Below are 24,571 nucleotides of genomic sequence, written 5' to 3' on the forward strand. Positions count from 1 at the left end.
ACACACACGGCAGCGCACTGACCAGCCATACGAAAGCTCGGACGAGTTGTGGTTAATGTGTCGCACCTTGTGACATCATCGCTTTGCACCACCACACCTTTCCGAGTATGCGCTGTTATGTGCGCTGTTATGTAATGCTCGGCTGCTGGGTGATGCTGGAGTGACTTGGCTCATGTGCCGACAGAGAGGACTCTGCGTGTCCGCTGTGGTTAGCAATGGAGTCAGTAGAAGATGCCTTTATAATATGCACAGTCTGGGGGATCGGGCTGAGGATCACGTAGGCAGTTTGCTGGAAACACATGGGAATGAAACATAATGGTTGAATGTGGTTAAGACCGCACAACACAAAAAGAACCCGTAGGACAGACAAACATTAACGTGTCCAAGGTGTGACCCCAAAGGTAGACCTTTCAGGACAGGCACTTTAGCATCTCTAAGGTATACATGGGAAGCAAGGAATCCCTTCTTAAATCTAAAGCTGTTCTTACAGTGTCAGGCTTTTGGCAGCCATATTATGGCAGAGCTTTTTGCTCACTCTGTTCTGACAGTGGGCAGGGAAACTGCTATTTATCATTTCCTGCACTGGTTCATTTCACATTGTCCCTCCAGCACAGAAATGGAGCCTTGTAGACCCAGCTGCTGGGCTTGGGTGGCCCCAGTGACGGGACTGTGATTCTGAGCGATGCCTAAAAGTGGCAACACTAGGCCTGTGACGCTCCCTGGGTGAGATCTCATGAACGTCCTGACCTTCATCTTTGCCAACAGCCTCGAGACACTGAGCTTGAGCTTCTTTGAGGAACTTGGGACCTTTGAACTGGTCCTTCCATGCCTCGGGTTGGTCATGTTGGGCTTGGGGTTTGTGGCAGCAGCATCTCACCATCGTGACTGCACCCCTTGACCTTTCCAGCCCTGCAGCCCTGAATTGCAGTGGGCAATATTGACCTGTTGCTGGGGTAGAGTAAGATTCAGCTGGCAATCCAGCTCGAGGCAGCATCTTGCTCTTTGCCCTGGGCAAAGAAACATCTTGGGCCAGCCATGTGTGTGGGCAACTTGGGAGCTGGACTTGGAGCACGGCTGTGGGGTCTCATCAAGGGCACCTCCCGTCGCAGCTGCTTGCTGCCGCATGAATAGTTTCACAGCTCACCGCAGAGATGACTGAATTTAATTTGAGATGAATGGACGCCTCCCTCGATCTAGATGACATTTTCATTGCAAACTAACAAGGGGAGAAATCCAATTACCTCACAAAGGGGCTTCCCTAATAGGCCATTCAGACTGGTGTGCAGGAGGAGCTCACAATCTTTAAAAAAATCGGTCATAGAGGGAAGCCACGCAGGCCGTCCATCCATCAGCCTCACAAAGCCCAGCCTGGGGAAGGAAGGAGGGAGGGGACCACTCAGCCCAGCTTTCTATGTGTGGGGCTAAAAGCATCATTTTAAAAAGTTCAAGAGATGCCAGAGAGAGAGCAAACTGGCTGGCTGTGGGGTTACAATGTCCCTTGCAACTGGCTGGTTTGCCTGAGTGTGTCTTCCCAGTTGAGCTTCCATAATTAAACATGGCTTTATGAGTCCTAAAGAACTGCTGGGTTTGGGAAGCCAAAAAGGAAGAGCCTCAGTGTTTTCACAGGTGATGTGAAGAATTTATTTTTAAGAGGTCCCTGGTCTCTCTGTTCTAAAAACACAAACATGGTTGGTGCAATAACATAACACAGGAAGCACACAAGTTTTAATTAAATTGACAATTTTTATGTGGCTATTAAAAGTGGAGCCAGAAAGAAAGAATGGCTATCACGTCTTTTCCTCTCTTCTCCCCTTCTGTGCCTGTTACATTGAGTAAAACCAGATGGATGATGCTCTGACATTACCTTACAGTACAAGTGTAGCTAAGCAGGCGCTAATGGCATTCAGTGGTAGCATCTTGTTCCTTTTTTAAAGCTAGCAATAAGCAAATGTGGTGATTGGGGGCATCTTTCCTGGTTTCTGCCAAGATGCACTACCCTCCAATTTTTTTCTAATTTAAAAATTGATGTATTTCTAAGCTGCAATTGCTGTAAAATAGGCTTCCATTGGAGTTAAAAACTGGGCTCAAAGCAGTTGTGTAGCATGTTAGGATTTCATCTTTTGGAGAAGTTACATGTCCTTTGCCATGCTTCCCATAAAAGCCATTTTGTGGTGGTGCCCAAGGTCCAGAAAATTTCATATCATACACTAGACATAACCAGGAATATGGGGACTGGAAGAAGGACTGCTCCTGCTCAAATATGTCTAATCTGGTGGATGTTTTTTACCTCTAGGTGCGATAGGAAAGTGGAAAATGTCTTGAATGTGGCTTCATTTCCACTAGGAAAGAATAGGTGTAATTAGAACCTTCTCAAAAGTGAATGGAAGCTGGGTTGGTATGCCCTTTGTCATGTGTAAGTGCAGGAAATTAAACATGCTTAAAAGTCTGTCGAGGAAATGAGGGGCTTCTCCTCTCCTTGTTTTCAAATGTCACCTTGCATTGCTCCCTTTGGACCCACTGGTTGGCTCGCTGAATACCAAAGCAGCTTATCAGTACTTAGCACATCTATTTTTTTAGGTTCTTTGAAGTACTTCACTTTCATTACATCTCACTTATACTTACAACCCCGTGAGGAAGATAGACTGAGGCTGGGATTTGCTGGCTTAGTGAATTCACAGCAGAGATGAAAACTAAAGCAGTGGAATGGGCAGTGGTCACCCCAAACTTTGTGTATGCTTTCCTGGAAGTAACTCCCACTATACTCGGAGCGAGCCCCATTGAACTGTATGAGTCATTGGAATAGACACGGATAGGATTGTAATGCTTAATTTCTTTGTTCTGTGTAGCTCGTGTGGGGCTGAACACAGCCCAGAGCTGAAGCAAATGTTGATGTATGTGTTCAGCCCAAGTGAGTTGGGTTTGCAAACCTTTGCTTCCTGTTCTTTTACGTTCTTCACCTCCATCTGCATCCTCCAGTAAGGATACTACTGCATTTTCATTTGGCCTTTGCAACCTGTGAAAACATTGCATTTGATATGTTTCAGAGCAGACAAAAGCAAGCACAGCACACAGTTAAACTATGGGACTCTCCAACTATGGAACAGCACAGTTAAATTATGGAAGCCTCTGCTGTAAAATGTTATGAATGCCATCACTTGGGATGGATTTAAAAGGAGGTCAGACAAATCCATGGTGTGTAAGGTTGTCAGCGGCTACTGGTCTTGATGGATTAAACTCTGTAATTCAGTATGTTTCTCCCAGCTAAGGCCTGGGAACAGGAGAGTACCACTGCATTTATGTCATGTTTGTGGGCTTCCTATACCTGGTTGTTTGTGGTGGAAAGGGAGATGTTGGACTAGATATGTCTTCAGTCTGATGCATCAGGGCTATTAGATCCTTATCACAAGGACTGATATTACTGTGTCGTGATTTAAGAATCTGCTTTATAAAAGTTATTTCTTGAAGTTGATTTTCAAAAGTGAAAATTTAAGATTTTGATTGTGAAATGTTGCACTGAGTGAAATTTGCTTCGTTCTTAACATAATCCCTTGTGGAGAGAGATCCTCTTCCTTTCTTGCAGTTCCCCCAAATACCATACTCTGTTCCTGTTCTTAAACTATACCTGACCCACCCTTGTTACTCTCTTCTTTTCCTTTTCTTTCAGGTCCTGCTAATCCTGTAATATATACCATATGTGTACATTACATTCCCAGTACTAGTTACAAAATTCCCTCTGCTGCTGTCATTACAAGGAGACACATCTAAAAGTCAGATGTAAACTGAGAGATGGGAAGTCTGATTTCTGCATAAAAGGTTCTGCTTCATTTGCAGCTCATCAAAAATCTTAGCTACATCTTGAAATCGAACTGAAAAGTTTGATAAATTAAATCCTATGTTTTAGCCTCTACTTTTACTTATTTATACAAATGAATAGAAATGGTAATATATCATTTATGGCGATGGGCAAAGCACATGTGTGTTATGTATTGTGTGCTGCAGTCCCTGACTTCTTTATCACGTTTATATCCTGCTTTTTTCTTACAAAGACTCAGAGAGGGTTACATCATTCTCCTCCTGCTGCTCTCAATCTCATCCCACAACAACAATCCTGTGACGCAGGTTAGGTTGAGTGTGACTGGTCTAAAGACACCCAATTGGCACCATGGCTGAGCAGGGACTGGAACCCAGGTCACCAGAGTCCCAGTCCCATGCTCTTAGCCACCACACTGGCTTTTATGAAAGTCCTCCAAAATGTCCCAAGACAACTCTGTTCAGTTCTTCCAAGTTCAAGGCTGGGTCTTCTTTTATGGAGTCCATTCATCTCATATTTGGTCTTTCCTTTTGTCTTCTGCCTTCAACTTTCCCTTGCATGATTATCTTCTCCAGAGTGTCTTGCCTTTTCATGGTGTGCCCAAGGTAGGACAGCCCCTGTTTTGTCATTTTTGCTTCAAGGGAAAGCTCTGACTTGACTTGATCTAGGACCCACTTGTTCGTCTTTCTGTTGCACCAGGATATTCGCAAGGCTCTCCTCCAGCGCCATGTTTTGAATGCATCAATTTTCTTCTTGTCAAGTTTCTTTGATGTCCAGCTTTTACACCCATACATAGTAATTGGGAATGCAATGATGTGGATGATCTTGGCCTTGGTCTCCAGGGAAACTCCCTTACATTTGATTATCTTTTCTAGTTCCTTCATTGCTGCCCTTCCAAGTCTCAGTTGTCTTTAAATTTATTGGCTGCGGTCTCCCTTTGCATTGATGACTGAGTCAAGGTATACAGAATCTTTCCATTCTAATTTCTTCATTGTTGACAGTAGCAATTAATTTTATGTTCCTTTCAGTCATGGATGTGCAAATATATGTTTTCCTGCAGGCACCACTAGATGGCACTGGCTTACTGGCTGCTGATTCCTGTGGTTAGGAGAATAAGAAATTTCACAGCAAGTCAAGCCAGCTGGACTGACGGACCCCATTATATTTGGAAATGTGAAAGCTTGTCTTTTAATGCAGTCCTATATGGAACAAGCCTTTGCCTCAGGTTTGAAATCAGGTGTGCTTTCCCCATTCCATGGGCAGAAAGAGAAGGGATGGTTAAGAAGTCCAATCCAAGAGATTATTTGCTCCGAAATTTAAGGAGTGGGTGGGTTGGAGTAGGAAGCATCACAAATATTACCTACTTTTGGTCCCTATCTCAAAAGACTGTCATGGAAAACTGAAGATGAATTTCTTTTCACTTACTAGAACAGGGATGGGAAACTTCATTCAATTGGAGGACCAAATCCAGGTCTGGAGTAGCTTTTGGGGGATTGCGTTCCAGTGGTGAGTTTTGCCAAAGAGAAAACAAGGTGAGCTCAAACTCCCCTCCCTGCTTCACGTGCGATCTGCAGCTCTTGCTGCCAGTAGCTAGGCCTTGGGAGAGGCAGTTTGACTTTTTAGATTGAGGGAAACATGCAAAAGCTGAGAAACCACCAAATAATTGGTCTGCCTCCCAGGGGAGATCCCAGAGGGCCAGATTTGGCCCACTGGCCTGAGTTTCTCCACCCCTGCTGTTGGACACAGCCATGCTAATAATCTGATGGGCTCTCAGCCTCCAGCTTCCTATTATTGTAAATCAACCATTTCCAAATGTTTTGGACAACTGCTGGTCTCATCTTCTTTGAGACTGGCTGGGCTGGCTGGGACTGATGAGAATGGAAGTCCAATATATTAGGATGGTTCCAAGTTGGGAAAGGCTCCTATGAATTTTGTACCTCTCCTCTTGGGAAAATTGGTTTTCCTAAGGGGTTATTGTTATATTACACAGAGGCAAGAGTTATTTCTCCCCCATAAACCAAAGAAAATTGAGCAAGCAGTCTTCTCTGAATCGCCTTCCCACTGGATTCTGATCCTCTTGGGATTTAAGTGCATGGGTGTCTCCATGGGTGGGTGAGGGACATTTGCCACCCTTCAAAGATCTTGCACAAGTGAAGGTATCAGGCAGATCGTGCAGGGCGTAATCTGCCCATCAGAGCTGGGCCACCCCTGAAGCAGAGGGGCACCTGTATGAGGCAGCAGAGCTGAATCTGTAGCAAATAGCGCCACTCTTCTGCCCCAGCCCCAGCCCCGAAGGCTGACCACCACCTCCAGTGAGTGGTCTACAGAGCTCTGCCAGCTGCTTTCCTGCCATGGCATTTGCTGCAGGCAGAACATGGCTGGTGGGGCTGTGAAGCACACTGGTGAGCCATGCAGTCCAGCATTGTCTACCTGTTGGCAAACCAGCTGCTCACAGGATTCCTCACATAGGCAGTCACAAGGCCTCCACCTTCCCAAGCTCCTCAGCAACTGGGGCATGCATGCATACTGCCTCTATGAAGTAAGCACATAGCCAGCAAAGCTAGTAGCCATGACAGCCTCTCCTCCCATGAAATTGTCCAATTTAAAACCATCTAGACTGGTGGCTATTGCTACATCTTATGGCAATGAATTCCATATGTGCTATGTAATATAAATTATAATTATTCTAGGCTATTTTTGAGGGCAGGAGCCCTCCCAACGTGTGTTTGAACCCAAGATCCAGTATGGCTAACTCGAGATTTCTCATCCCAATGCAACTGAGTGCCACCCAATTGTAATCAGGGTCATTCCTGAAAACAGAGGGTTGGTGACTGAAGCCCATGAAGTCACAGTGACAAAAACAAAGACAACAATATTGTTGCCAGTGATTTATTTGTAACTGTGGAACTATTTGTAAAAAATATTCCTCTTTCTACTTTCCAGCTGCAATTCTATACCTACATACTTGGGAGTAAGCTCCATTGAATTCTATGGAAATTATGTTTGAGTAGGCATGTGTAGGGTTATGCTATTAAGGACCAAACCAATGGTCTTGTATTTGTTGGCATTGAAAGGGCAGTGTCATGCACAACCCTCTGCCAAGCAGGATGCTGGATTTCCTTTGCCATCTTTAATAAGCAGGAGCAGGAAATGAGAAAGGAGAAGTTAACCATAGAAAAGAGTCCCAGTGGGGAGTTCTTAGCTTCAGAAACCATCAATCTTGGATTGAGAAGGCCAACAGACCATTCCAGTTATTCATCTTTCTCTTGGCACAACATAGTCAATGACTATATGGGAGAACTATAATCTCATGCCCAAACTGTTCCATTCCCACCACATCTGCTGACACCAAAGGTAAAGATGGTAGCAGAGGGGAAGCACTCTCACTCCTTTCAGTCCCAATGTACCTGTTTCTCTGCAGGGTCGAGTTCCAAAACAGCATCGACACCTGACCCATCCCTCCCCAGTTTCTGCAGGTCTGCAGTTGAAACTAGCCATCAGTGGTGCCCATTGACTAGCCCTCCTGATGTCACCAAGAAACCTTCCTGGAGCAATTGTGTACTTAAAAGCAGGATATGTTTTAATCAATAAGGTAAAGAATTGGAAAATGCATCCAAGTTGATGTGACAGTTTATAAAATAACAAAAGTAGCAAAAAGAGCCCATGCTATTTTTTGGCTGCATTAATAGAAGTCTCATTTCCAAATCATGTGAAGTACTAGTTCTACTTTACTCAGCATTGGTTAGGCCTTGTCTGGAGCACTTGAACCAGTTCTGGACTGGAAAGGGTTCAGAGGAGGGCAACAGTGATGATCTGGGGACTGGAGACAAAGCTCTATGAAGAGAGATGGAAAGAACTGGGCATGTTTAGCATTGAGAAGAGAGGGCTGAGGGGAGACGTGATCGCACTGTACAAGTACTTGAAAGGCTGTCACAAAGAGGAAGGACAGATCTCTTCTTCATCATCCCAGAGTGCAGGACATGGAATACAGGCTCAGGTTACAGGAAACAAGATTCTGGCTAGAGACCAGAAAAAATTCCCTGACTGTCAGAGCAGTACAGCAATGGAACCAGTGAGCATGGGAGGTTATGGGCTCTCCCACACCAGAGGCATTCAAGATGCAAACGGACAGCCATCTGAAAGGGATAGGTTAACTTGCAGTCCTGCCTGAGCAGGGGGTTGGACCTGATGGCCCTCTCGCCCCTTCTAACTCTACTGTTCTATGATTCTAGACCACCTGCCTGAAATATGGAAGGCAGGGAAGGGGACACTAATGGCTTACCCAGCATTCAATTACTGGAATGCTTCGCTGTCATGGCATTAGTGAGGCTGGACTGAAATCATGGCCTAGTGATGTGGCAAAAGCGTTATTCCATTATGTTATTCTATCTGTCTGTTTGCCATACAGACAAATCTGTGATAATTTTAGGAGAGTCAACATACGATTCTGTTTTCCAAGGGTCTCTTTGAACACACCTGTAGCAAGTGATCACAGGCAAACACTTAAGAGACATTTTAAATAAATAAATGTTGCAGTCTTATACGTGTAAGTCCCATTGAGCACAGCGGCTGCATCCACACGTCACAACAAGCAACCCTGCATAGTTTCCATGGTATGTAGATGTTTGTTTGTTTGTTGCATTAGATTGGAAGCCGGCTGATAGCATTGTGCTCTCTGGGTGGCCGTTACAGTAAAGGTGTTTTGCCTGGGTGTGCCTGACAGATTAAATGCTTTCTATGCTAGCAAGGTTTATACTCTCCTTGCTCAGTTCTCCTGCTGTTGGCATGTATCTCATCAGCCATCATGGCTGAAATTCAATCCCATGCTGGATAGCTCAAGCAGCTCCATCAGCTGCTCCTCTTTCCAGGGAACTCTGTGATGCCTGCATGCCAGCACTGTGGAAACCATGGTGCTGGGTTTGTATGACCAGAGAAACCATGGTAAAGTGTGGAAACCATAGAACATACTTTTGTTTCTTATTGTGGTTTCTAAGAAGCAATGAAATACCATGAATACCATGAAGACTTTTGTACTTGAAACTTTTAACCTGTCACCATACCAAAGCTTCTACTTCCAGATTCTTAGCAGAATTACTGTCAGTGCCTTTACACATGTGTTTTTTCTTGTGGTTTTCCTTTTGCTGCCTTTCTGTATGTTCCATTAAAGAACCACAAGATGGCGCTGCATTATAGCACAGTTGTGAAAACACATGTTGGTTCCTGCCACCATTTCCTGTTAATAGTACACTTTCCTCCATTTTAGGAAAAAAAAAACAGCTGTGGAAATGCTTGGAAAGTACAGGAGAACCCCTGGAGGATGAAAGAATTGTGTAAAGCACCTACGAACTACTGTGAGGAATCATGAGTGCACAGTAAAGCTCTGGTCTGGAAAAGCCCAGAGTTTATGAGCCACATATGCAAAACATGGTTGACTGGGCTAAGTTTTTGTTGATCACCATAAACGCTGAGTACCACGGGGGCATCTGTGCATCTTCTGCCACAAAGTTCCTAGGTATTAGCAATCCCCAACCTGCTAAGCCAGCCATCCCCATACTGGAGCCATGCTGAGACGGGATGTTGGGGGTAGCAGTCCAACAACCTTGGGGGGCATCAGCATGGGAGAAGCCTGTGCTAAGCCTATAAGAGCATTTCCCATGTCCATGCTATCCAAGTCTCCCAGAACATCAGGCAATTGCGAAGCACATTGCCAGTTTAGGAACGAGCCAGCGATACATAATGTTCCATTAAGCCAGCTTTTATGTTGGAAGACATTTGAGTGGAACTCATGGGACAAACTTAGAGCACAACCCACATCCCAGAGAAATAAATGGCAAAAGTTCCATTAGTTTTAGTGGATCTGGATTAGTCTAAAAACCCACAGCTAGGAGGGCTGGTATCGCTCCAGGAGATCTGTTACTAGAGGTGCATATTGATTGCACAAGTGGTGATACCATCCATGCTTCACTGACGATATAATTTGAAGAAGGATAATTATCTGTGAACAATATATTAAAATAACGCAGATTCAGTAAAGGGATACATTTCTAAGTTCATATTACATCAAAACATAAAAAGTAAAGGTATGTTCCAGCCAAAATTAAGCACTTCTAAGTAGTGTTGGACAAGCTCCTTTTGGCTCACATTGGATTGGCTCAGAAAGAAGCAGAGCTGTTTCCTTAAAAAATCAGGAAATAGCTTGGCTCATTTGTAAGTCAGTCTGAATTTGGATAAGGTCTGCCTCCATCCTTCAAGAGCCCAAAGAACATTTCTTCCAATCCCCTAACAATTGCATATACTCCTCCACCTTCCTTCTTGTACCACTTATTGGCCAAGTTTAGATGTAATGCTAAATCATGCTCTGTTGCCATATGAAAGAGCCTTGAACTGGTGTTTTCCTCTCCTCTTTCCTTCTCCAGCAGAATCACAACAAGGGGAACAGAAGACTCTGTTTCTTGTTTTCAACTAACCACAGTTTTTTTTTTTTTTTTTTGGTTACATCTGAAAAGGAAAATGTTGTGGTTAGTTTAAAGGATGGTTTATTGAAGCACAACTAGATCCAGCCATTATCTAGCCTAACCAGAATTTCCAGTTCAGATGTGATGATAAACTCTGGTTACAGGAAAGCAGATGTTTCTCATCTCCTTAGGGTCACACTGGAGGAAGAGAACCTGAGGCTTCTGGATAGATGCTGAGGCTAAACCAGGACCTATCTTGGGGGTGGGGAAGGAGGAACATTTGGGTTAGGCTCACTCTCATGAAAGGCCTCAAGTTGCAATGTGCTGTAGCAAGTCAAGAATTACTACTTTAGATAAGAACTGAGCCAAGATCATTGGAATAGCCTTGCTATGTTTAACATAAATTGTGACGTTGGCAAGAAAGTCATACTTGCCCTCAATAATTCGTGAATTCGCACAGGAAAAAGCTGCTACTTAAATATTTAAAATATAGCAGTAATAAGAGTGGGAAGGAAGAGGGAAGAGGGGAGTGCATAGGTAGGTGGAGAAAGGTGGGTTAGCTGAAATTGGAGGCAGGTACAAATTGCCAAGACGGAAGGGGCATCATAGAGGAATTCTATTGGAGAAATTCCAAAGATGGGGATTTCTTTTCCAGCTTGCATTAAAATCTAAGCCAGAGAAGAATACGGGCGTTGAAATGCTGCCTAGAAATCTGATTTTTAATTTCATCATCACTTTCCATGTGTTTCTTTAGGAGAGTTACCTGCATCCTGAAATCCATTTAATTGCATTGTGACAAAAGGTGCCTGCTGGCTGGGGAAGGATGGAACGGCAGGAAATTTTTCTGCCTGATCATTCGTACAATTGGGCCCTAAGTACGAACACACCCAATTCTACACAAAGGAGCTATAGAAGGCGCTGCCTTTAGAAAAGTGGCACAAAGCAGGATTTGTTGACTAATGGTCCATATTTTGATGTTTCTCAGAAAATCTAAAGCAGTCCAAATCTAAATCTGAAAACTGAGCAACAGTTCCTTATTCAGAAACTGGGCATTATATTGACCTGCATTCAGGGCTAGAGTAACATATTCCTTGGGCTTAAGAGCACTCTTGCACCTTTTCGGGGCTGGGCTTCCTTGCTGATGATGTTGAATCAATTATAAAATTGGATTAAATGGAACAGAGGTGCTTTGATGGAGGGACCTTGCAACTGGCCTGATAAGTTAGGCCTGGCATTCTCAGGGTGGCTAGAGATGATAGGACTTGCAGTGAGAGACACCAGTACAGCACCGGGATAGGAAAGGTGTTTTATAGAATCATGCTGTTATCCTATCCCTTCCTTTATATAAACTAAAAAGTGCTGTGTTGTCAGATTATTTTAAGAATGTCAAACTTTGCTTTGAGTTGGAAGTGAAAGAGGAAAAGAAACCAAGGTTTCATTCTGCAAGGGAATCATTAAAAATCACTAGCATAGCTGATGTTTTAGATGTTATTCAGGTTTAATCCTATTAGTGCCATTTGTTAGGAAGGTTAGGATTTTTCTTTTTTTCCTTTTGGTATCCAAATTAGAGTCTGAGTTGTATCTGACTTTCTCTCACTTGATATTAAACAGTATAATTTCTTGCCAGTATTTATGGCTGGTTGCAAAACAATTTGGAGAGCAACCTGGGACTCTATCGCTGCTGCTGCTGCTACCAGTTTTGCAAATTATGTCATTCTTTTGCAGCGAGAGGGCCACAGACGGCAGGAGTCTAAGAACAAATTACATTTCCCAGGACCCCTTGGAAACAAGATGAATTCCTTGGATGATACCGGAAATTCCTTTCCTCAATTCATCAAGACAAAATGAATTTCCACAGGGGAGGAGAAATCTGGAAAATTGGTTATCCCCCCCACCTCCATCTTTCCCCGTAAGTGCTTTTGTAGACTGGTGAGTGAATAACAGGCAAAATATCATACTGCAGGTGCTAACAAGGTGCCCACTGCTTGGTAGTTTGAACCTGTATTTAAATTTGGGGCCTGGGGAATTAATGTTTATTTATTTAATTTCTATACCACCCAACAGCTGAAGCCTAAGTATTATATGGAAGGAATTTCTTTCACTATTCTGCTTGGAGAAGATCTACCAGAATGTGTTATATTTAAAATTAAGAACAGTTTGTTGATAAATAAATTACTTATTTAGGAATGAGAAGTTATCAGCTGTGACAAAGGGACTGGATACTGAAAATGCAGAAGAGAAGAAGAGATGAGAAAGGGACTTTAAGTCTGCAAACTTATAGGTATTTACATGAGAGTAATCCCATCTCAAGTTAGTAGCAATTTCTTCTGAGTGTACCTGCATAGGCTTGTGTTCTCAAAGTGTGGCATTATTTTATGGATGGACCCTGTTGGCTCACATGTGTGTCTTTATGTCCCTCAAATTCTCCATACTTGCCTACTTTGCATACACTTGATGATGGACAAATGAATGTATCAAGCCTCAGCATTTCAGGAAAGGGTACTGGAAGGGGCTGGCTAAGTTGCTTGAGGCCCTTCAGCATGGGGATGCTTGAGAGGTTTGGAGTCATCCTTCTACAGCAAGGCTGGGCAACTTGTGGGCCTCAGATGCTTTGACCTATGATTTCCATGATTTTCTCTGCTGGCTGGGACTGAAAGGAACCGAAGGCGAAAACATCTGGAGGACTGTAGGTTGCCCTGCTTTAGAGTGATGAGGCTGTCTGCTTTCAGCCAGCCATAAGGTAGGCCAATGGTAATGCCCTCCAGATGTTTTGGCCTGCAACCTCCATCAGCCCCAGCCAATTGGACCATCAGATGTGGAGAGCACTCATAATCAATTCAGTGTCCAATCACAGGGTGTGTTACATGCACTGCTTCTCCCTCTCTTTCATTTTGTGCTTTTGCAAGGGAGCAGGAAGTGTCTCACTTGCCGTCTCAGGAACCAGCAGAAATTAAATGAGCAAGACCGAAAGCATAAATCTGGAAAGCAAAGATCCAAGTTGAGTGCATGTGGGTATCTGGGAGCTGGCCCATATCTCCATTCACACACTTTTTCCAGCATGGGCTGAGGCCATATGGGAGGAAAGGGCTGTGCATTACCACCCCCAAGCCCTCTGCAGGGTTATTAAGATGTTGGAAGGCCACAACAGATGGCTGGAAAGGTTGGATTTGGCTTGCAGGAGGCTGTTTTTGCATTTAGTCACATTTATCTTGTCCTTCCTTTCCAAAGCTCAGAGCAAGATCATTAGCCTTGCCACAACCCTACACAGCAGCTTCGGCTGGGAGAGAGAAAGTCACAGTAGAAAATGTGAGTTCAGCAGTATCGGGAAAAAAAGGGAACCTGTCTGTTCAGTGAAAGGGGGTTTAAAGATGTTGTTTGCGTACCCATGTGCTTTATTAACTATTGCTGAAGCTTCAGTATCACTGCTTCCAGTGTTAGGGCTAACCCTGACCCAAACGTTTCCACCTGGAATGTGTTGGAGGGGTTCAGCACTATGGAGCAAGCCCAGAGACTTGTAAATAAACTGACAAACTGACTTATTGGTAGCAGTCTACCCTCAGTCTGAGTAGCCCCTGCTAGATTGGATGAGACATCTAATAAGGACTCTCCCACGCTGAAATTTCTGCTTCATGCCCATCTGGACACATATATATTTTTTCTCCAAATAAGCCTCAGGAGGATACAAACATGCCTGTTTAATCTTGCAGGAGGATGCTGGAATTTTATTATCACATTTTATACTGGAACATGATTCTTTTCCATATGGAAATAAATTGGAAAAAGAATCCAAATAGATCTCCTGTATTTCAATCATTCACACTAATTGCTCCAAGCTTCCCCTCTTCTTTTTGGAGTTCATCTGACCAGATTGTTTTCTAAACGATGAAAGGCATTTTAATTCTAAAAGGAAAGCAGGCCCTGAAAATCAAAGTCTCCCCTTAAGATTTCTCGGAATTACAGCAACTGGGGCTAATAAAACCAAGGTTATGAAGTGTCGTGGAGCCTGGAACAGTCAGCCTTGTTCCATAACGCATGGAACAACAGAAATCTATTCATAATTGGGAGCTGTCATATGGAAAAAATGACTCATTTCCCATAGATTGGTTCTATGGCAGATTGCATGCAAATATTGATATCTGTTTAATACACTAAAAAAGGGCAAATGGTCCTGATGTATAAAAAGTGCACAGAGTAAAGTAAAACAGAGTCAAGGCAGTCAGTTAGCTGAATAGATGCTGAGGCAAAGGAACCTTGGGTGTAGACCTACCTGGGCACTCGGGGGACTCAGAACCAGCCTCAGATATTTTGCTGCCTGAAGCAAAGGGCAAGATGGCGGCCTACAGTTGAACAAAGGCTGGCTTGGACTGCAGCTGAACACTGGAGAGGGGCTTAGTATCTGAGGGTGGTGAGATGTCTTAGAGGGGGCAGGTGATTGGGCATCCCTTAAGGGCAATAAGGCCTTCAGCACTTTGATACCACTCTTTGCCACCCCCAAGCTTCTGCAACTTCACTCTGCCCAATGGTAGGACCAGTCCTGCTTCTACATCCCTGAGTTAGTAGAAACTTGTTTCTGGGTGTCTTGTCATGAGCAGAGCCAGCCTCAAATGGAGCAGTGAAAAGGCAAGTCAATGGACAAAGGTATCCAAAGCTAGTTAAATTCTTTTGGCACTCATGGGACACAAGCATACAAGTTTCTCCCTCCCTGCCTGACAATATGTAACAACTCAAAGAATCATAGAATAGTAGAGTTGGAAGGGGCCATGAAGGCCATCAGGTCCAACCCCCTGCTGTTGCAGGACACCAATTTACAGCATCCCACTCAGAAGGCTGTCCAGTTTCTTGTTGAATGTCTCTAGTGTGAAGAGCCCACCACCTCTCCAGGCAGCTGGTCCCACTGTTGTATTGCTTTGTATTGCAACTCATTTCCAGCTCTTCCCTGATAACCCCAACCAGGCCTTATTTAGGCCAGCCCTGCTTCCACTGGCGGTTTCCCTGTGAAGAGAAAGTAATGGAGAGTTTCTGGGTGCTGGTTAGAGATGAGCGTGCCCAAGACTAAGGGAGAAACCATAGCTCGGTGATGGAGCAGCTGCTGTGCACGCAGAAAGTCAGCATCTCCAGGTGATGGGAAATGTTTCTGAGATCCTAGATTGCCACCACTGGAGCAGGTAGTCTTTGGTTTTGAGAGACAAACAGACTGGCCTGACTTAAGACAGCTTCCTGTGATCAATTTGGAACCTCCAAAGTATTTGCAACCTTCCTCCTGCCAAACAAAACAATAAAATACATGCTGGTCCAACCATCGGCTTGGTTATGTCCAGATTGCAATAAATACTCTACATGGGGCTGCCCTTGAAGACAATTTGGAAACTGCAGCTTTTACAGAATGTGGCTGCTAGGGGAGCAGGGTGTTCAGATGAATTTCATTTACTATCCTGAGCTGGAAAAGAAGCTTGAGTGGGAAAGGTGCTCCGTCCATATGCAACTGCACGCAATGAGATGGACGCACATTTGTATATCAGGCCAGATAACTAAAACCCTCAGTGCCATGGCTAGTTTTTGTGCTTGCAGATATGCAAATTCTGGGAAGACTGGAGAAAGCAGGCCTATGCCTACACAGGTAGCACTAGACTTAATAAATCAGAATCAGTCCCTGCAGAGCAATAGCACACCCCGAAGATCTCCAGGCTGCTTCTTGCCAGCCGGCTGCAACACACTGGCCTCTTTCTCTTGGAAAAACGTAATGAGGCTTAATTTATAACTATGCCAGACAAGCATGACTGTTTTAAAGTTTAAGACTTAGCCACTGTTTGAAAGGTACCAGTGGGAGCTCAAGTTCTTAGCTCTGTGGCGGGGAGATGGAGTTTTGCGAGGGAGCTGTCATGGCTAGGGAGAGAAGGGATAAACTTACTCTTCCAATGCACTTTGACACCCTCCTCAGCATCCTGCCTCCTCATGCTGTGCCACTAATTACTTAATGAGAATTGGAAGATAAAATCGCAACCCACACATTAAAAAAACAACATGCTGCTTGGTTCTTAACCTGCCAATTAACTGAATGGCTAAAGTGACTTTTGAGCTGGGAATGGCTCAGTTGAGTGCTCAGTCTCTTACCCAGGAGTCTGTGCCAATTCTTCTTTCTATTGTCTTAGCCTGGCCACAATTTGACAGCTAAATCAGTTCATCTGGGTACCCTTGTCTATATGATGGAAAAATACTGGGCTGCAGCCCTGAAGATGGAGAGTGTATATAGAAGAGCACGGTAAGGACATGTCTGCATTCACGAACACCTTGGTGAAAGATATTGTCCAATGCTAGCAGGACACAGGCAAGGGAGTCAAGACTCAACCATTGGAAAGCTTGGCTATTGGACTAGGTGCCAGCATTATTATGAGAGCAGCGTGGTGAACTAAGCTTGCAAGAACGCTGGCAAACGCTTGGCATTCTTGCAGCACCCAAACTGCCTTCCCTTACAGGGCACCATGGAAGCAGGAAAGACCTAAAATGGCATTGCAGAGAAGCTGTCCACTGCCTCAGCAAGCAGGAACGCAAACCCCTTTCAGTTCATGGAATGGGAGTTTTGGTGGGAAAGGGGGGGCAGCTGGAGGCTTGTGACAGGGCAATTCAGAACTTAAGCAGGGACCCACAGGCACCAGCCGTGCCACAGACGTCAGGGGCTGCAGCCCTGATTTAGTAATAAATACGTTTGTCCGCTCTTTGTTGCATGCTTGACATTCTTCTCATGCTGTGGCTTCTGATCCCTTCTGAGCAACTAGCCAGGGACTCCTGCAGGGGTCACTTTTGCTCTGCTGTAGTCTGGAGGGATGCCTCGTTGTGTCCGACCTTGCAAAAGCCAGTTACGTGTCCCAAAGCGTGTGTGACAAAAGTTTCTCTGTAGCAGGGCGCTTTCAGTAGGTGTGATACTTGCTGCTCCAGTTTTATAAATGATACACAGTAGAGAAGGGAGCTAAGTTTGAACTGAGATTACTGGATGCTCCTAATGCTGATATATTAAATGGCTGCTTTTTAAGGCTTTTACTCCTATGTGCATGCTCACCAGAACTGCTTCCCTTGACACAATTGGTCAAGGAACACTTTGACTCCAATTCTCAGCCACTATCATTGGGAGTGGAGGCCCCATTTATTGCAAATCACCCAGAGATCTTCCAGAAGATCCAGACAGAACTGCCTTGATGGCTACTTGCAGAGACAGACTTTTCATCCCTGTTGTAGAGTACTTTCCCCAGAGCGGCTGACCTGGGTCTTTGGTGCTTTTTTCAGCCCAGGAGAAGATCTTCTCCAACACATTCTAGTTCTTTAGTTTTTGCCATTTTAAAATCTGTTATTGTATTCTGAAAGTTATGCAAAGATGCTGTTAGGTTTTACATTATAATATAAACACATTAGTGGCAGATTTTATTTTCCTGGGCTCCAAGATCACCACAGACGGGGACTGCAACCAAGAAATTAAAAGATGCTTGCTCCTGGGGAGGAAAGCTATGGCAAATCTAGATAGCATACTAAAAAGCAGAGACATCATCCTGCTGACAAAAGTGCATATAGTCAAGGCTATGGTTTTCCCAGTTGCAATGTATGGATGTGCAAGTTGGACCATAAGGAAGGCTGAGTGCTGAAGAATTGAGGCCTTTAAATTGTGGTGCTGGAGGAGACTCCTGCGAGTCCCTTGGACTGCAAGGAGATCAAACTGGTCAGTCCTAGAGGAGATCAACCCTGACTGCTCTTTAGAAGGCCAAATACTGAAGATGAAACTCAAATGCTTTGGCCACCTAATGAGAAGGAAGGACTCCCTGGAGAAGAGCCTAATGCTGGGAATATTTGACAGCAAAAGAAGAACAGGACGGCAGAGAAAGAGGTGGCTGGATGGAGTCACTGAAGCAGTTGGGTGTGAGCTTTAGGGGATACGGGGGATGGTGGAGGAATGTTGTCCATGGAGTTGCGATGTGTCGGACACGACTTCACGACTAACAACAACATAAACAAATTATGTTTCATCATGCTGTATTGTATGGTATTAATTCTTGTGACTGGCCCAGAGTTTGGGCACTTGGTAGGACCGAAATTGAATAAATAAATGAACAGATAAACACTGACGCAGATGCTATTGCTGGGTACAGAAACCTAATGCTGAACTGGGCAGTATGAAGGATGGTGCAAGAGCAGAACAATACAAGGAAATTGTTTTGCTAGCAGGTGCTGCTGACTTACAGTGGCCACCCTGCAGCTCTGCCCTTCCAGTCCAAGGTTTGTTTTCTGCTTCTCCTTCAGTTTGGAGAAGATCACACAGAACCATACAGAATCAATCATCAATATTATATGGAAGCTCAGTCCACAAGCATCCTTACAGCCTCAAAGCTGAGAAAAAGCAGTGTGTGTGTGTGTGTGTGTGTGTGTGTGTGTGTGTGTGAGAGAGAGAGAGAGAGAGAGAGAGAGAGAGAGAGAAGGTTAAGCACCACTTCCTACTCCCACTTCTCTCCTGCAGATGCAGCACCCCTTCCCCCAGTCCATCTGCCTCCCTTTTGTAGGTCAGGCATTGCTGCCAAGCATCCAATTCCAGCCTCAGGGACTTTCTGGTTAGTGTGTAAATTACCTCTGTTGGAATGTCTTCTGTCTGAGATGATATGAAGTGAAAGGAAGTGCAGAAGGAGATGATTTGGACCCATGAGGGCTGCTGCTCTTATGCAGATCACCAGCTGCTGATTCAGCCACTGAGTAATGAAGGTATCTGTGTGAGCATGCCTTCAAACCACTTCTGGGGACCCCAAAGTGGTGGAGATCACTTGTCCCCATGTCTCTGTGACACCACCCCGAGCTGGGCAACCTGGATCTGTGAAGAGAGAATGGTGAGGCTGTGAAGTCTCATTCACATGCTGATTGTCCTCAGTGAAATAACTAGAAGCAGCCACCAGTTGACTGATTTGCTGGGTAAAGCATCATCATCATCTTTGAGCTGGATTCAGAAATGAGCTATTTCAGCATGGCTGAAATAGTAGGGCCCTTTGGTTTGTTTCTCATGGATCATTTCATTTCCTGAATTGCAGAAGTTTGTGACTTCATTGGTGGTAAACAAAACTGGCAAGGATAAGCAGGACAGGAGAAGTAATGTAGCTTAGGGTTAGGACAAGATCAGGAGCAGTGGTGACATCCCGTTCAGCAGGGGGAATGTTTTCCACCTTTCCAGGGCCTGCATCAGTGACCATCTTTACTTTAGGCCATGAAGATGCTTGTTATTCTGTCCTCCTTCCTTGCTTCTCTGTCATCTCTACTGTTATTACTAATAATACAGGCATGTCCCATTTTTCCTCTTGCAAAGAACCCAAGGTGACTCACACAGCCTTCCTCTTCATTTTATCATCCCGGCCACCCCATGAACAGGTTAGCCAGAGAGGCAGTGACTGGGCAAAAGGCACTTACTCCACCTTATGGCTGAGTGGGGACAAGACATTTGACCCCTTAAGTCCTACTCTAACCACTACATCTCACTAGTGCTCTGTGTTTTCTATCTGTAAAGGCAGGAAATGTGTTGTCATTTTGGGTATGTCATAAAGGAAGGAAGGACGGAAGGAAGGAAGGAAGGAAGGAAGGAAGGAAGGAAGGACGGACGGATGGAACCAGGGAACCCAAGAAACTGGTATAACTCTACTTAGCTCAGCCCTGTTGACCCAAACTGGCAGCTGCAAGATTCCAGGCATGCATTTTCTACTGCCTTATCTGGAAATGCCAAGCCCTGAGACTGGTTCTTTTCCCATGCAGATCATGTGCTCTGTTACTGAGCTTACAGCCCTTCTCCTGCTATACTGATGCAGAAGGAAAGCTCACTGGCCTCAGTACAACCTCCTTCTAAGCAAACGCACACAAGCATTTCGCTCTGGCTATGACTGTGAGAAAGGGCAGCCTTGAAGGACCTCATTGAAGAATGAAACCCATTTTGGGCACATTCATTCCTGACCTCAGTTACAGTGCACTGGTTTGTTTTCATTGTGAGTGAACGTTAGGAAATTTTGAAACCTGTGGCAAGGTTACAAGTACTATTCCCTCCCTCACTTCCATACCCTCCCGTTCATAGAAGTTTAATTGGACAGTGACCTAAACACCTTGAATGTATTCCTGGCCTGTTTTCTGTCTGTTCTCAGACTAAGGTCCTTCCAAAGAGCCTGCAGGAGGAGCTGTCTATGTGTGGAATAATGATCAGGAGGTGTGGAGAAAGAAGAATGTATAGCCATGGAATTAATTTCCTGGCAGAAATAAGGAAGACAGTGTGAAAAGTCCAACCGTGGACTAGATATTAAGTAGACAAGCGGATTACACACACAAAAGGTTCAGTCCAGCACCTGCCTTCTCCCAGAGACTTTGCTCTCATTCTGGAAGGTCATTGTGAGTAAATGTTAGGAAATTTTGAAACCTGTGGCAAGGATGCAAATAATAGTCCCTCCCTTGCTTCGACACCCTCCCCTGTTCATGGAAGTTTGACTGGGAAGTGACCAAAACACCTCAAATGTATTCCTAGCCCTCCCTCTGGCTGTTCTCAGACTAATGTCCTTCCAAGGAGACTGCAGGGAGAGCGGTCTGTGTGGATGATTGATCAGGAGGTCCTCTGCATCAGTTTTGGAGGATTCTCCTCCCTCCAGCACACCCTACTCAGCAGGTTCTCTGACTCTCTGTCAGACTAGACTGCTATGAGGAGAAGAAGGTAAGGAAGTCCACTCCCATCAGTGCAGTTGATCCAGTGTAAATCAGGACCCAAACTTTGGTTGGGAAGCCACATGCCACCTAGAGATGGTAAGACAGAACCACGCTAGGCCTCTGCTTGAAGGTAAAGACTTATGCAATGCCCATAACGTAATACAGTGCCCTTGCTGTATTCAAAACACTGGCGGGGGGGGGGGGTTCGCATGCTTCTCTCGAAATATTCCTGCAAGTTCCAACACAGCTGGCTGTGGATGCTGCCCAGGGGCTGCGGTGTCACCAACATGCCTTCACCATCAAACCTTGAACTAGTTTTTTATCTCCAGGATAGGAGTGGATGGCATAGCAAGGACAGAAATATAACATCAGAAAAATGGACTGCACAAGGGTGTGAATGAATGAAGCTGATCCAGGTACTGCTGTTGTCATGTGCTGTCAAGCTACCTCGAACTTATGGTGGCCCCATGAGTGAAAGCCCTTTGAAATGACAGCCCCGCTCAGCTCTTGTAAACGTAAGGTTCAGCCTTCCTTCAGTTACTGGAATCTATGCTTCAGGTGCACGTTATTAAGTCAGCATTGCATTTCAGGTAAAGAACCTTCTGTGATTGCTCCTAAAAGTCATTTATGTATCAAATGTATATCCTGCCTTCCCATGGCAAACAGTGCTCAACCACAATAAAAAGTAAGATAAAACACAAAATGAAAATGAAAAAAGCAAATCAATGACAGACACACCATTAAACTTAAGAAACCAGCGGTATTCATCATTGTAAACCTACTTCAGTAAAGCAAGTAAGCGTAAGAGCCAAAAGCCTGTCAAAAGGAAAATGGCTTTGTCTGCCAGCAGAAGAACAACAGTGGAGTTAGTCTGGCTTTGCTTGGCCACATACTCTTAGGTTTAACTTCAGCCATCAGTATGGAAGGAATGACCTAGTGAAACAGGGAATGGCAGGCAAAGAAACTATGCCTGAAAGCTATTTGCAACAATAACATAACTGAAAATCTTGATTGGAAAGCGTTACAAGATTTATTTGATTTATAAATAAATCTTACCACAGTTGCATCTCACTTTTTGTTTCCTTTTTGCATGGAGCTGAAGTCAGTTTACCTGCTCCTGCTTTACTCCATTTTAGCATCACAAACAACATTGTAATGTGGGCTAGGATGACAATCAGTGAATGGCACCTATTAAATTTATGGTCTGTATGGGGACTAGAACCTGGATCTTTGGAGAAGCTCTCAGGGGCTGCATTAAAGAGTCTGTCAGGGTGGCAGACAAAAAGGCATCATACTAGCATATTTTAGCTTCAAGCTGTTACTCTAAGTCTGGAGAGAGCATTTCAACCTTTTAGAATGAGGAGGGGGGAATGCACAAAAGCAAAACATTGGTGTTTAGGGGAAAGTGGGTGGGACCAGAGGAAGGGCACATGGGCCTCTGGGAAATTCCAGAAACCTGAATTTGTTCGCCAGAAAGGATGGATTTGGTCCACTGGCCTGAGATTTTGCATCATTGTTCTAATAAAAACAATAAATAGTCCTCCTCACTGGAGAGGGCATTCCCAAGTTGGTTCCTCAAGATAGAGGAGGCCTTGTATCAAAACTCAGTTTACTTCTCCTAGAGATTGGAAAACAAGGTGGCCCTACACCTGAGCCCCTGGTTGGAAGAACATAGGCAGATTTAATCAGTATGAACAGGGCATCCATTAGCTAGTGACCAGTCCAGGGAAAAGGCCATAGCGGTCGCAGGCATGAGGACTTCTTGTTGCCTAGCAACTGATCAAGTAAGGTTGTGGGGTGCTCCAATATATATATAAATTGCAATATATACCGGAGGTTTCCCTTTACAAGTGGGAACTCACTGAAGGGATTCTGGCTGAAATGGCATGAAAGGCAGTTCAATTCGAAAAGGCAAATCAGAAGATACTTAGGAAAAATAAATGAATAGTTTCACAGCATGACTCAGAATGTAGGCTTTTAGAATCCTTTTGAAGCATCCTTTGATCGGTGTCATGTTAATTTATGGTGGCAGCTATAAACAGCCAGTATGGTTTCAGCATCTCGCCTGAAAAGGACAAGAGAGATCATGATAAATTGCCTTCCCTGCTAGGAAAGCACCAGTAGCAATGCCAAGGGGATTTCAAATGACAGACCAGCTTCCGAGCAAAGCCACAGACAGGCTGAATGGGCAACTACTGTGTCGTGACTCAGTCCATCCGCGATTCCATATGTCCAAAGCCGTCTTTGGCCATTTGTTCTTCCCATTAAGGAGAGCAGCCTCGTTGTCCCAGCAGATTTCATGGCAAGTCTGAGGTCAGAAGTGTGTTCTTATAATAAGTGGTCTGCAAACAGCAACAGGGAAGATTCCAAAGGAAACCTGGGTAAATGAAAAGCTCTGTTATCTTACTTATTCCTCCAAAACCCATGCTGAGCTCTGGACACATGAAAACAGAAGCACACGGCTGAGGTTTGGCTTTGCATCTAGAAGGAGATGTCAGCAGAAGACCGTTCTCAGTCTCTGTGCAACAGAATGTATCTGCCTACTTATAACGCCTGTACAAAGATGATGCAGTTTGGCGCTTGTCTTTTTTGTGTTCCATCTACATGGGGCAGCCTTCCCCAACCATGTGCCCTCTGGGTGTTTGAGACAACAACTCCCAGCATTCTTAACCATTGGCCATGCTGGCTGGTGTAAATTGGAGTTGATGCCCAATACATCTGCAGGTTGGGATGTCGAGGATGGGAGTTGGGTTCTTGCTGAAGTATATGCCTGGTTTGTGTCTGTGTGTTTTTAATGTATCACATTATCCATAAGTAAATCCTGCAGATCAAGAGGGGGAAAAAAACGATTCCCAAGTCTGTGGCTTAGTGGCATTATTGTCCTGAATACCTGGTAGGGAAGGCAACTTACACTGAAAGTAAGTCTTGTGCCTGTGCAGGTGGAGTGGACAGGCCCTGCTTGGTGACAACATTGTCATCTCCATAAAAGGAACAGAAACCTGGATTTGTTCACCAGAAAGGTTGGATTTGGTCCACTGGCCTGATATTCTGCCCTTCTGGTGGAAAAAGAAGACCAGCAGATGAATAGAAGACAGGCCTTTTGCAGGCAGGTCCTGGCCCTGTAGGGTTGGGTGTTGGTGTGTGGAGCATTGGCAAATCCCCAGCTTGGTACTAGGAGGCCAGAGGCCTGAGAAAAGCAGAAGAAAAGATTTAAAAGAAAGCACCAGAAGAAAATTTGGTCTTTTGCTTAGCTCATCTTGTTTGATAAGAACAGAGGTCAAGTTAAAAGCACACGTAATTGTATCGACATGGCCCTTCTAGGTCTCTTCTAATGTCATAATTTTACAGGAATAAAACAATAGCAAGAGGTATATTATTTAGTATCTCTTGTCTTGCAGAATGACCAGGTAATTCCATTTGTTTTTAACTTCAGTGGCCTTTCTATGCATCTTGCTGAGAACCAGCAGCAGTTATGCTAGAAAAATGCGCGCTGTTTTCCCAGTACTGTGTCTCCAAGCCTTGTACAACCCCAACCCCAGTGCTTTCACAAGTTTTGAATCGTTTCCCTCCTTGTCTGTGTGGATAATCCATTAAACAGACAGATGAT

Source organism: Varanus komodoensis, unplaced genomic scaffold (assembly GCF_004798865.1).
Source record: "Varanus komodoensis strain SLA01 unplaced genomic scaffold, ASM479886v1 scaffold11, whole genome shotgun sequence".
Classification (NCBI taxonomy): domain Eukaryota; kingdom Metazoa; phylum Chordata; class Lepidosauria; order Squamata; family Varanidae; genus Varanus; species Varanus komodoensis.